The sequence below is a fragment of the Tiliqua scincoides genome, chromosome 11, assembly GCF_035046505.1.
Source record: "Tiliqua scincoides isolate rTilSci1 chromosome 11, rTilSci1.hap2, whole genome shotgun sequence".
Classification (NCBI taxonomy): Eukaryota; Metazoa; Chordata; class Lepidosauria; order Squamata; family Scincidae; genus Tiliqua; species Tiliqua scincoides.
Window position 1 is genome coordinate 12,677,528 of NC_089831.1, and position 14,440 is coordinate 12,691,967.

At 49.9% G+C, this 14,440-nt stretch overlaps 1 protein-coding gene across 1 annotated transcript in view; it reads left to right on the forward strand.

The window, feature by feature from the left end:
• Positions 1–2,740: 2,740 nt before the first annotated feature.
• Positions 2,741–14,440, forward strand: part of ZMIZ2 (zinc finger MIZ-type containing 2) — a 95,692-nt gene continuing 83,992 nt past the window's right edge. Inside the window, exon 1 of the mRNA XM_066639763.1 lies at positions 2,741–3,058. The gene's annotated coding sequence lies outside the window, so the exon portion shown is untranslated. The remainder of the gene's footprint in view (positions 3,059–14,440) is intronic.

Consider the following 14,440-nt stretch of genomic DNA (forward strand, 5'->3'; position numbering starts at 1 on the left):
GGAATGGATGAACTTCCCAAGGGATGGGAAGTTGTATAAAATCATTATCCTTGCTCCCTGGATGAAAAGGGCATCTTTTAAAACAGGAGTCTCTAAACTTTTTGGCTGGAAGGCCCCATCAAATGTCTGGCAGGGTGTTCAGAGCTTTGTCTGCCAGCTCAGACAAAACTATCTTGCAAACAACATAGTTTTTTGCAAGTACCCTTTTGAAGGAATCAGATAAACTCATCAGTTCATGATGGCCAATAAGCACTCCACCCATGCCCCAAATGTCCTTTGTTCCAGCTATACAGGTCTTATCTCCTTGCCCTGCATGTACTATGATGATTAACCTCTTGCATTCAGATCAGCAGCAATCACCAGTCTTGCCCCATTGTCCATTTTGTTCCTGTGGCCCAGGGCAAGGAGAAGTTGTCAGCCTGACTCCTCCTCACTCAGGGATGCCCATCTCTAAACAAGTCTCCAGTGAATGTTTTGTGGAAAATGTTTTACTTTAAGGGTCTGTCAGTAGGAACATGGCCCTTCCATTCCTGGGAAAGGCAGATTTAAGGCAATAGCAACTCTCATCCAGTCAGGAAGCCTGTACTGCATGACCATTTGAAGACCACCACCATTCTTCTTTGCACTTGGCCTCATATCCTGAAACAGAACTTAAAACATCCTCCTTTTCCCTGTGAGCAGGCAAGGCAGAGCCTTCTTGTAATTCACAAATTATATGTAATAAATTATATAGTAACATAGTTTTCAATTTAATAATAAGTAATGTAGTATTTAAATTAACTGAAAGAAATCAATTTTAGCTTTTATTGTGTCGTGCCCTGCATTTTGCTTGGATATCCCCATTTCGGGGTGCCTGGTTCTCTTTGGTGGTTCTGACATCTGGTCACCCAGGCGGGGTGGGAGGTGGGGGAGGAGAAGGAATGGGGGGCCCTGTGGAGGCCTGAGAGGGCACCCCACTTCCAGAGAGGGCACCAGCAGCAGCCTTCTTAATCTGAGATGGTTGCAGCCAAGGCTTGGTGGTGACACCCCCCAATGTAACACACACACAAAACAGGGGCCACTGAGGGTTGGGAACCCCTGTTTTCAGACAGTCGCAGCCAAGGCTTGGTGGTGACACCCCCCAATATAACACACACACCCAAAACAGGGGGCACTGAGGGTTGGGAACCCCTGTTTTCAGACAGTCGCAGCCAAGTCTGGGTGGTGACACCCCCCAATGTAACACACACACAAAACGGGGGGCACTGAGGGTTGGGGACCCCTGTTTTCAGACAGTCGCAGCCAAGGCTGGGTGGTGACACCCCCCAACGTAACACACACACAAAATGGGGGCCACTGTGGGTTGGGGGCCCCTGTTTTCAGACAGTCGCAGCCAAGGCTGGGTGGTGACACCCCCCAACGTAACACACACACAAAACGGGGGCCACTGTGGGTTGGGGGCCCCTGTTTTCAGACAGTCGCAGCCAAGGCTGGGTGGTGACACCCCCCAACGTAACACACACACAAAACGGGGGGCACTGAGGGTTGGGGACCCCTGTTTTCAGACAGTCGCAGCCAAGGCTGGGTGGTGACACCCCCCAACGTAACACACACACAAAACGGGGGCCACTGTGGGTTGGGGGCCCCTGTTTTCAGACAGTCGCAGCCAAGGCTGGGTGGTGACACCCCCCAACGTAACACACACACAAAACGGGGGCCACTGTGGGTTGGGGGCCCCTGTTTTCAGACAGTCGCAGCCAAGGCTGGGTGGTGACACCCCCCAACGTAACACACACACAAAACGGGGGCCACTGTGGGTTGGGGACCCCTGTTTTCAGACAGTCGCAGCCAAGGCTGGGTGGTGACACCCCCCAACGTAACACACACACAAAACGGGGGCCACTGTGGGTTGGGGGCCCCTGTTTTCAGACAGTCGCAGCCAAGGCTGGGTGGTGACACCCCCCAACGTAACACACACACAAAACGGGGGCCACTGTGGGTTGGGGGCCCCTGTTTTCAGACAGTCGCAGCCAAGGCTGGGTGGTGACACCCCCCAACGTAACACACACACAAAACGGGGGCCACTGTGGGTTGGGGGCCCCTGTTTTCAGACAGTCGCAGCCAAGGCTGGGTGGTGACACCCCCCAACGTAACACACACACAAAACGGGGGGCACTGAGGGTTGGGGACCCCTGTTTTCAGACAGTCGCAGCCAAGGCTGGGTGGTGACACCCCCCAACGTAACACACACACAAAACGGGGGCCACTGTGGGTTGGGGGCCCCTGTTTTCAGACAGTCGCAGCCAAGGCTGGGTGGTGACACCCCCCAACGTAACACACACACAAAACGGGGGGCACTGAGGGTTGGGAACCCCTGTTTTCAGACAGTCGCAGCCAAGGCTGGGTGGTGACACCCCCCAACGTAACACACACACAAAACGGGGGGCACTGAGGGTTGGGGACCCCTGTTTTCAGACAGTCGCAGCCAAGGCTGGGTGGTGACACCCCCCAACGCAACACACACACCACAGAAGAACCCCCGAAGGGTGCTCTTGCGCACGCCTCCTCCGGTGGCCATGCCAGCTGGGCCGTGGGAGCCCCCGCCCCACTCCTCTGCTTCCTCCTCCTCCTCCCCCTGGCTACAGCGATTGGAGCTCCATTGCTCTCGCCTGCTGTGGGTGCGCGAGTGCGGCGGGGGAGGGCCGGGCGATGCATATTGATGAGGCTGCCGGGGCTCTATTGTGCAATCGGAGCTGCGAGGCGAGAGCGCAGGCAGGATGGAGGTGGGGAGCTGTGCCGCCGCTGCCGCGATCGTAGGCTTGGGGCTCCACTAGCGGCAGCCGCAGCCCGCCCGCCAGCCCAGGACCAGCCGCAGCCGCCACCTCCTGCCCCGCGGGGCGCTTTGTTCGCCGCCCACCCAGCAGCAGCCCGCGATGGAGCAGCCCGGACGCGGCGCGCAGTGAGCAGGACGCGCAGAGCTCCGGCAGGCGAGCCGGCAAGCAGCCCCAGCCGGGAGGTCGGCTGCCCGGAGCCCTCCCCTCCCGAGCCGGGGACAGCCACCAGCAGAGCGGCGAGAGAGGTACGTGGCTGGCCGAGCCGGCTCTGGCATGGCGCAGGAGGTGGGCGCACGCTGGGCAAGGTGGATCCTCTGCTGTGGATGGGGAGGGAGCCGGGGGGGGATTAGGATGCCCATGTGGGGGGGAGACACAGAGGGGGGCGTGTATGTGAGTGTGCTGGGGGCCCCTTTAACCCCCTTTCCTCCCCCCTCCCCACTGAAAAATGATCTGTGGTTTCTTCTCCTTGGGTGCCCCTGATTTTCCTGGTGGGCATAGGGAGGGTGGGGGGGCCCTCTGCCCCCTCCTTGGGGCACCCACTCCAACCCAGCTGCCATCTTCCATTGTTGCTGCCAGTTGATCCTCCTTATTGGCCATGGGTGGGGTGGGGGGGCCGGCTTTGGCAAAAGGTGTGCCAAAGGAAGGGGGGAGAAGAGAGAGAAAGTGTGTCTCTATGGCAACAGAAGCAGATGCCATGGGAGATGTGGGCACACGGCGTGTGTGGCACTGAAAGCCGTGGGAGGTGTGGGCATCCTTGGGTGGGTGAGTGGGTGGGTCAGGAGGTTGAATGGGCTTGTGGTAGGTTTTGTCTTTGCCTGATGGCCATTTGGTCTCTGGGATGCTGGGCACAATGGGTGCTGAGTTCCTAGGCAAGACTGTGGAATGGGGGTGGCCTGTGCTTTTTTGGCAGGGGTGTGCTTGGGGGAAGGAGATCCCTTCCTGGGTTCCACCAGTGTTTTGGTACCTGCTGTTGCAAGACGCTGGAATGCCAAGGAGCGACCATTTGGCCCTTGCATTTATTTAACCCATAAACCATGCTCCAGAAACATGGCGAGACTAGAGTGTCTGGGCCTTGCACAGGGGCAAGCGGGTGTTTCATCAGGTCACTCCATTTTCAAGTGGGTGAAGGTGATTCCAGCCTGTTCAAGATGCTCTTCAGAAGACTTCCTGAAATTTTGTACTGTGGTGGCCAAAAGGCTAGAGGTTTATAAGCCAATTTGTGTGTGTGTGTGTGTGTGTGTGTGTGTGTGTGTGTGTTCTTATGTGTTCATCACATTTGGGGGAAGGGGGTATAGAGATGCAGTCCAGCTACCTGAGTGTACAGGGGGATGGTAGTGAAATGAGCAAGATGTGAGACAAGAGGGCATTTGGCCAGTGCATCTGCCTGGCCTAGGCTGATAGCCACACAGTTCTTTCCAGTAGCTGGCTGGTATTTTTATACCCAGTAAAACACAACAGGCCAAAAAAAAAAAAAAAAAGTCTTGGTCTGCCTTTGATTTCATCACAAGCCTGGGGTGGGGGTTGCTCTCCTCTGCTGTTGGCATGCAGATTACTGTCTGGGTTTGAAGGGGGGGGGGCTGATCTGGCTGATACCAGATGCCTCCTGTCCCCATTTTTTGCTTTCTGGCCTTTGATTTTATTGGTCTGAGAGCCCAAAAGCGGGGGGGGGGGGGCTTCTCTAGACACAGATCATTTTTTCTCTTGGTTGCCAGTCACTAGGGACTCCTCTTACCTCCTTGGCTTCTCTAGACACTGCTAGTCTGTCTGGGCCAGGCATTTCCCAGGGTGACTCTTAATTGGAATTTGTGCTCATATCCAGCAATCTATCATTGGTGGCCAAGCAAGGACTATCCCAACCTGTCAGGAAAAAAAGGGGTTTTCTACTGTTCATTTATGGAAACACTCATAACCTTCCCGCTGGTCTCCTTGAAACCTCCAAAGTTACTAGCCGCCAAAATAATAATTATAATATTGGGAGGAAGATCCTGGACTCAAGACGTCATTGGACAAAATAAATGGAACTAGAGCAAAATAAAATAGCTGGAGTACTAAATCAGAGAGAGAGAGAGAGATATGTTGATAGTCCTTCTCACTCTCTTCATGTTCAGCCAAGTTCAAAACTTATCTAAAGAGCAGTGTTTTGACCTGGAGGAGGAGAAGGGAGGCCAGAGGATTTCACAGTCCAGGTGCCAGGAGAAAAGAGGCCCCATCTCATCTCCTGCCTCTGCTGCTGCACCTCAGAAGGTAATAGGACACAAGAGCAGGGCCTATTGCCAAGGTAATGTGATGCTGCCCCTTTGCTTCTCTAGTTGCCTTGGGGAGGTGGGGGGGTGTGGAGCGAGGGAAGGCATGTGGTCCCAGGAAGTCGCTTGCTTCTATAAATATACAAGCGCTCAGACCTCACTAGGATTTGAATGAGGAGACAAACCACAGTGTAGGGATCACGCATCCGCAGACATTGGGCTGGTTTGGTGGATCCTGTAGAGCTGGATAGGCCTGTCCCCTGTTCTTTACCTTTGGGTGTATTGTTTCTTTGACCAAGTTGCTGGTTAATTAAGCCAGTGCATGGGCAAGATTTGGGCAGTCCTCCAAATGCATGGATGCCAACCATCTGGGAGAATTTAGGGAGGGGTTGTGACCTTGCGACTTGCTTGCTTCTTCCCAGCTGGCTGTGCTTTCTTTACAGGGCTGTTGTACAGGATTCTCTCAAAACGGGACACGCCGACGTCTTGCACGCCTCAGTGGCATGCTTATAGCCACCCTATCAGGGTCAGTTGGTATTATTGTGTCCACATCGTAGATGCGGAAGACTGAGGCTTGCCTAAGTGAATTTGTGGCAGAGATGTGTTTTGAACCGATGAGTTCTGATTTGCAGCTCAGTCTCTTAACCGCCATGCTTGTCCTGGTTCACTGTATAGATGTGATCCAGTACTGGAGCTCGATTGCAACTTGCGGAAAGGGCCTTATTGGAAAGGGCTGGTGAACAGACATGAAGGATTGTGACTTTTTTATTGAGTTTGAACAAGTAGAATGGCCCCAATGTATTGGTTTCGATCAATAGCGCTGGCACTGATAAGGCAGTGAGTGAAATGTCAGGGAGGAGAGAAGTACTGTTTTGCTTGCCCCTAGTTCATCTCCCTTGCTATCTATTTACTCTGATCGGTAGCAGATCTCTGTGCTTTCAGAAGGAAATCAGTCCCTTCTCTTCACTGAGCTCTTTCTAACTGGGGATGTTTGGGGGCCCCTACACACACAAAACATGTGCCATTGCTACTGTGTCACTATTTCTCAAACTGTGGGTCGGGAGCCTGCAAATATAGGCATATAGTCTAGAGCAGTATTTCTCAAGCTGTGGGTCAGGACCCACTAGGTGGGTCACAAGCCAATTTCAGGTGCGTCCCCATTAATTACAATATTTTGTTTTTAATAGATCAGACTTGGTGCCAACATGATAGGTGACTGCATTCAGAGAGTTCTGTACTTTCAACAAGCTACAATGTATATGCTTTAAACAGTGATACATAGCAGGGCTTTTGGGCTCTCAGGAAGTTGCCATCGCATGGATAACTGTTCAGGTAGTTTCATGTTGTCAAAGATTCATGTCTTTTTTCCACTTTCTTCCCTCTTCCTTGGGTATCTTAAGGACACAAAGAGAAAAGGGAACTAGCAGGCCTATAAGGGGAATTTTTTCACATGGGCTCCACTGGATTTTTTTTGGATGTCATGCAATTAAATATGGAATGTCATGCAATTAAAGCCTGTTCTACTCAGGCCCCGCTTAGTTCAGTGGGACTTAACTCTCATGTAAGTTTATATGTTATAAGTCGGCAAAAAAGAATTAATTTACATTTAAAACTTGAATAAATTTACATATGTTTACATAAATGAATATATTAAAGATGAACTTATATGAATGAAAGTCTTGCAATAGCTCAAGGCCTATAAAAGGCCTTGCACAAAGCAAGGCTGGCCTTTCCTTTGCTGCTGCTACTGCATCACAGAAGTGAAACAATAAGCAGTGGAGGGGAGCCCTCATCCCACAGCTCATCCGAGTGGTCAAACAGTCGCCCTCATGCTGAGAGTTGTTGCGTCAGGCCAGTGTGGGCTCCAACAAATCTCTGGAGGGCCAGAGACTCTTTGGAGACTGGGGGCTCCCTGAGGGCCGCACTGAGAGGCCTTGAGGGTCGCAAGTGGCCCCAGGGCCGGGGTTTGGGCACCCCTGTTATAAGTTTATATGGGACAGCATCCTTATCTTCCTTAAACTCCATAACCTCTGCTACTCTGCAGGTTTTGATTCCTTTAGGGTCTGTGAGTTTGTGTATTGTTAAGTTTGATAATTGGTGGTGTTGCCTTCCCAAGTTTGTGACCTAGCTGAGATACAAAGACTGTCACCCTGCGCACGCTTAATTGGAAGCAAGTTCCACTGATCAAAATGGGAAGTAGTTCTGATAAATACACTTCATTTTACTTTTGGTGTTTGGACTGAGTCGGGCATGCATGTACATTACTTGTCTTTCATCACTCAGTGGTGTAGCTGGGACCAGCCCATCCTAGAGGCCAACTAAAACGCTGGTCTCAGGTGATGGAGTCCACCTCCCTCCCCCTTGACTTGAAAAGGAAGCCAGGGACAGAGCAGAATAGGCAGTGAGGAAGAGACACTCTAGCCCACCAATCTCTTCTCCTCCACACGTCCTCTTCTGCTCCATTCTTCTCCTTTTGGAATCCAGACAGTGGAAGGAGGTGGAATGGTATATAGGCAGTGCTGGGAAATGGGAGAAGATATATTTAGTGTGTGTGCCAGGAAGTCTTGAACCAGTGCTCAGTCAACAGCTGAAGTTATGAACTACTTCTGTTGAAAAGTATTGTTTGTGACATGAAATATCTGATGAACGAAGGCAGCTTTACACACACACACACACACACACACACACACACACACACACACACACACACACACACACACACACACAGGTCCTCATTTGATGTTGTGCAGTGAGTGACTAACATGCAGGACAGGGGACTTACTCTTGACCCTGCAGAGCTGACATGTTCTCCATTCAAAATATGAGCTGAAAGCATTCCGAACCAAAGCCAGTTGGCATCTCGGGAGGACCTCCCTTATGGCTTGGATTGATTGTGGGGTGGAAGGTATCAATTAGGCTTGTTTTTCCTAGACAGAGATTCATGGCTGCAGCATCTTTGATAGCTAGAGTGTCGGCAAAGAAAATTATCTGCATTCAGTATAGCTGGGGAAAGAACAGCCGTTTCCCAACCAGCTCTGGATTGACGAATCTCAGCAGAATGAGTCTCAAAACCATGAGATGAAATTAACTGTGATCAGTAACTATTTGATTTCATAATTTTTGCCCATTTATTTAAATGTTTAGTACAAATGTGTGGAAGTTGAAAGGAAAGAAAAACAGTGAGGGGGAGGCCTTAGCTGAATGTATGTTACTGTTGTGTCTTTTAAACGATTAATTTCTTGTTAATTTTTCTTCCTTGTGACTGATAATGGAGGTAGGACTTATATGAGTGTAGATGGTAGGAGGCTTTCTTTTGAACTACACCAGTGTCCACAGGGTGATCTCCTGACACAGATACTAGGAATCAATTTAAAACAGACACCCTGGCGATGGTGCCAATACCTTTAAAAGTTTCAAGACTCCCAGAGAAAATGCAACCAGGTAGTTGCACAGCAGCTAGGGGAATGTGTATGCAATGAACAGAGTGGGAGGTGTGGCAGTTGCCACTGTGTTTTATGGACCCCCTTCTCTAGTGCCTCTGTTGACACAAAGAACTACAGTTTGTGATGCTTTTGCTGAGATGGGGATAGTTTCATTGGTCATATAAATTTCTGTGGATTGGGCAGCTGTTGTACCAGTAAGCTAGGAGACCACTTTGGCTATGGTCAGGGTTGCCAACTGACCAAAAGAAGCCAGACTCCAGCTGGCTCCTCTCCGCTTTACAGGTCTTCGGAAATCAGCCAACATTAACCTGCTGCTAATTAGTGCAGATCAAACTTGTTAAAGGGACAGCTGCTGGCATTGGCTGAAACCTGCAGCCCTGCCTTGTGCCTGGAAGAATTTGGCAACCTTCACTGAAGTGGTTAAAAAGGCACAAGGATTACATTCCCCCCCCCCCATCTCCCTTTAGGTGTAATCTGATTCTTAGTGATGTTGGAGAGATTGTGAGTGCCTGAACCAGGAGGTGGTAATTATTACAGATTAATTAGTCTTTAGGAAAAGGGAATGATCCTGGATGTAAGACAAAGACATATCCCAGGAGGCTTAAACAGTTGTTTTGTTGTGACATTTTAAAGTTTGTATATAACATTTAAATTCCCCACTCTTGGAATACCACCTAAAAGGAATCCCCTGGGGCAAGGTTGGAAAAACATTGTGGAATTCTAGGCACTAACCACTTACAAAATAATTTGCACAAGCCTCTGTTTACTCAGAAGCAAGTCCCAGTGTGTTCAGTGGGCCTCACTCCTGGGAAATGGTGTCAGCCTTTTTTAAACAAGCACCAGTGCTTTGGGCACCAACAGAAGGGGTGTTTGTTTCCGGTGAGTAAGATAAGCTATAAACCTCAGTCTTAGTGAACGCAATGGGCTTGCTTCTGAGTAAAGTAAATCATGCCCATTTCAAACACTTCTACCCATGAGACAAAGGATATTATTGCAAAGATATAGTTATAATCGACTTTTCAATTTTTTTTTTTTTTTAAAAAGGCCAGGAAGTAGTTTACATAGCAAAACAAATGAAGAGATGGTTTTGTACTCTACTGGGACTTGCAATTGAAGGAAGGCATAAAGGAGACAACAGCAAACAGCCTCTGGAAAAGATGCTGTTTGGGGTGAAGAGGAACAGTTGTGTTCTCCTTGTTAAAAAGAAGAGGGCCATCATTTGAAATGCACCTCTTGGTCCAGTTAGTGGAGCCAGCCCAGTTGGCAGGGTAAGTGCTTGTGATCCCCTCCTTCCCCCTGCCCAGCTACCTCTGTGCAGTCCCATTGTAGTGGAGACTTTATCTGGGTATGTGTGCCAGTTGGTTCAGTGTTTATTTTTCTCTCTGCATCTACTGAGAGTCCGCTCTGGTTTCAATTGCTCTGGGGAGGAGCTTTCTCGAGTTGACCTGTGACTCAAACACTGTGCATGTCGATGTCTCCCCTTCTTCCCCCCTTCCCAGGATGTGAAGCACCTACATGTGGGTTGAAGTCGGCCAGAGCCAGGTCTGCCTGGCTGCTGCCTTCCATCTGGTTGGGATGCTTTTGTTGTGGGGTGTCTCGTCTCCCGGCAGCCCCAGGAACTTCTGACCTCGCTAAGTTCTCCGTTTGCTTGAGACTTTGGACCTCGTACTCTGGTGCTGTTGAGAAACTTTCCTGATCTCGAGGCAGCCTGTGAAAATGTGAGGGACTGTAGCTCAGTGGTGGAGCACATGGTGGGCAAAGAGGCACCTTTTAAAGGGGTGTCCTGTTATATTTAGTAAGGGGAAAGCAATTATCCGTTTTCACCCCAGCATGGTGTCTTTTCTGGTGGCTGTTCCTGGTGTCTCTTCTATATATTTTTTTGTTTTAGATTGTTTAATCTTGCCATGTAAGCTGCTTTGTGAACTACTTTTTGTGGAAAAGTGGTGCAGTTGGACCTCGGAATCCATGGAAGGGGTCAATTCTCAGATCCCCCCATGGATACAGGAACCTACTGATAATTGAATCTGCAGGTGGGGGCCATCTCCGGCATCCTGGAGGCTTTCTGACGCCCAGGAGGCCACTCCCTGGGCCTTAGAAGGCCTCCTGGAGGTCTTGGAAAAGCACTTTCAGTTTCTGTGAAAACTTTCTGAGGCCCAGGGAGACAAAGTTTCCCAGACGCAATTGCTTCTGGTCCCTTCTGGGAGGAAGTTGCTTCTTGTCCCATCTGGGAGGTCAGATGATGCCCTCCAGCATGGGTTCAAAACCCACAGGGAGTCAAATCTGCTGGTTCTGAACCAGCTGATATAGAGGGCCCACCTAGATATAGGTAGGCTCTATATAATAGTTATTATTATAATTATTAATAATAATAAAATCCTCCCCTACACTCCCTTCCCCCATTTTCAGTTACATGGATCTCCAGAACTGGGGTTGAGAGGGATATATGCAAGGGTCTTCTTCTGGGAGACTCTGAGGCTGCAATCCTATGTATACTTACCTGGGAGCTGGTCCCATTCAGCTCAGTGAGACTTACCTCTGAGGAGACATGCATAGGATTGTGCTGTGAGTCTGCACCCATTGTCAGTGGCAGCTCAGGGGTCCACATGATTCCATAGTGGGAATAGAACTTGGGAACTTTTGTATGTAAAGCTCACCCACTAGATTACATCCTACCTGGTACCTTGGAGAGGTTCTTCCAGTTGCCTGGATGAACCAGTGATTTGACCTGATGCAAGGCAGCTTCTCCTGTTAGTGCAAACCCGTCTTTGCACTAAGACAGTCTTTCCCTGTCTTTTGTCAATTGAAGACAGTTTTGTCTCTGTGTCAGATCACCTTCTCTCCACCTGAGAGTGGGTGGAGCTCTTTGGCCTCCTTTAAGGACCTGTGTGATGCAACATAAAGAACAAGTAGGCACACCTTGAACATCCTTTTGATTTCAGAAATGACAGATCCTCTCTAGAAAACTTGGTGGCTGATCTACTGTTCACAGCTGGGTGTGAACATGACAACAGGGCAGGCACAATCACTGCGGTCTCTGAAGCAGTGGGGGACAAAGTCCAGTTGCAGAAAAGACAAGCTGGGGCACCAAAAGTTCAGTCCACTTCAAAGATCTCGAGTAGTAGGGCTGTGGAGTATTTCTGCTTCAGACCTTGGGAGGTGGTATTGGTCAGAGTCAGTGGCACACCTAGGGTGTCTCATACCTGGGCTGGAGCACTCAAAGGTCAGGTAGACCTGACCTCTGCCTCAAGACCCCTGGGGGAGGCTGGGTCTACCAGCTACTCAGTGGTGCATTTGACACCCCAGAAATATTTGACACCTGGGGTAGTCCATTCCCACTCTTGGTACATGTTGAGGTCAGAATTGATGGTATGAGGCTAGATCAGTGCTTGTCAACATTTTTTCTTCTCATGGCACACTGTAGTCTTTGCCTCTTGTGATGTCACTTGCAGCTTCTGGGAGATTCTGCCAGCAGAGCCGGACAGAGGAAGAGGGGCAGACAATTTGTTACCACAGACAGTTGCCCTAAAACAGAGCCACAGAATTTGGAAGAGTTTTTTTCAGTGGTTTTTCCAATCACTGTCTTCCAAACTCTCCCGGCACACCTGCAAATCTTTTGTGGCACACCAGTGTGCCGCAGAGCAGTGGTTGAAAGTCGCTGGGCTAGATGGACAAATGCTCTGAGCCTTTGATGGCAGCATATTCCCATGTCCTTGGAAGCAGGCTTTTGCAACTGACAAGGTTTTCTTGGTGGGAATGACTTCTAGAAGAGTTGTGGGAGAATCTTGTCTGCCTCTCCTTTGTTTTCCTGCAGTCCCACTGTTTTTCCCCGCATTGGTCACGGCCACTTTATTGCTGCTTGACATTGACTTATATTGGAAGACGTAGACTTGCCCTTGCGTGTGGTTCTACCTTGCTTTTCTATAAGGGCAAACCTTTATCTCTTGTCTTGCTCTTCAGGAGCTGTGACTGTTGACTGGCATGGGCTTTCCTGAGGCTTTAGGGGACATTCTAGAGATCCTTCCACTTTCTAAAGAGAGGATTTTTCTGCAGTTGTGTTTACACCGGGTTGACTGGGGAATCCCTCCTGGTCTTCCTTGGAACAGTGAATGCAAAATGCCAAATTTTTTTTTAAAAAAAAGTTAAATGAGACATTGAGAGTCCAATCCTGAGCTTTTTCACCACCAGTGTTGCTGCTCATCACCAGCTCTGGGTGTCATAAGTGTGCTGTAAAGCACGTTTATGGCACTCAGGGAGTAAGGAGCTCCAGGAGGATGGCCAGGCCGTGCTGCAGCACTGACCGGTGGTGTGTGTTTTTGCGGCACACCCAGTTGAAAATCTCTGCGATCATCATGTTTCCCTCGGCTAACTTGCAGAGAGTTGGGGAAGAGGCAGACAGACGTGCAGGAATCCAAGTTCTCGGTCACTGAAGTTTTGAGGTCCCACAAAGTATTTTTCAGGTGTGGTGGTCCTGTCGCATTGTATGTTCCTAGAAGCATGTGCAGAGGGCCTTTCCTTGAACCCTGGCACATTTCGTGTTTTATAGCCCAATAAACAGAAGTGAACCTGCAGTCCTCTCTTTTCCCAGGGAATGATTTGGGGTGGTTCTCTTCTGTCCCCTCCCACTCTGGGTGCGGCACCATCTTACCCTCTGCCCTATGGAGATTGCCAGTTGCACTGGAGCCCTGAAATGGATCACTAGGTAACTAGGTTAAATACTGAGTCATCTGACCCACTTGTTTATGTAACGGGAGGCGGGCTTTGGATGGGCCAGGTGAGTTCCCCTGCAGCCGCTGCCCCCATGCTATGAGGTTGAAGCCGTGGACGTTCTGGTGGATGAGCTGCTTCCCATGACTGCAAAAGGACGGGAAGCAAGCTGAGATAACTGGTGCATTTTTTTTCCCACCCAGGAGCACCTACCTTGCTTTGGGGCCTGCCCACTATTGTATTGGCAAAGCTTACTTGTTATTAACTTGGTTGCCTAGCAAAGCCACCCAGTCTGTTAATTTCAAACCCGGAAACCTTCTCACAGAGTCCTGAGAACAAGTTGCGGTGTGCCAGTGATCGCCCAGCAGGTGCCTGGAATTGGTAGCCCCGTTGACCATGGAAGGAAAGAGAGGCACTGCTGCTCCTAAGGAGATAGTGTGCAATCAAATGTGTTTGCATGCATTTAGTATGTTTAACAGTACACCTTGGAAATGCTGAGGATGAACTAACAAACAGACTCTTGAACCCACCACTCTTAGATGCACTTCCTCTTACCCTGTGACGCCCTGTTCCTCCTTAAATCTATGGAGCAGGAGGAAGAATGGAGGAGGAGGCCAGAGGAAATGGGCACACCCTGTTGCCACTGCCTGAGGCGTCAGGCTCAGTTGACCTCATGAATAAACCAACCCCATCTGTGATACCTAAGAAACTGGGACATGACCAAATTTTCGGTGGCTGTGTACAGTAGATGTGTTGATCCTAATGTTTCCTTGTGTCTCAGTCCAAAAGGGTCCCTTGTGTAGGCTGTTGTGTTAATGAAGTTTGCATCTTTGTAGATGGAGATGTTGTTAGATATTGGTTACAAGTTGTGACGATATACCTATGGTTGCAATCCTGTACACAGTTGCCTGAGAGTAAAACCCACTGAGCACAATAGGGCTTACTTCTGAGTAGACAGACGTGCAAAGAATTATGTTGTAAGAGGACTATTTACGGCACCTGCCCAGAAGCTAACAGAAGTTTCATCCTTGGTATGCACTGGGTGTCGGAGGCATAGCTGGAGGGGGGGGCGGAGCAGCCAGTCCGTATGGCTCCGTTTTGCTCCCCCCGCTGGGAATGGCTCCGAAGGGAAGGGCCGCTTGTCTGCCCCACTGAGCCTCCTCGCTGGATTGGCTGCTCCGCCCCCCCCTCCAGCTGCGCCACGCCGGGTGTGATGGTCTCTGAGACTGAATATCAG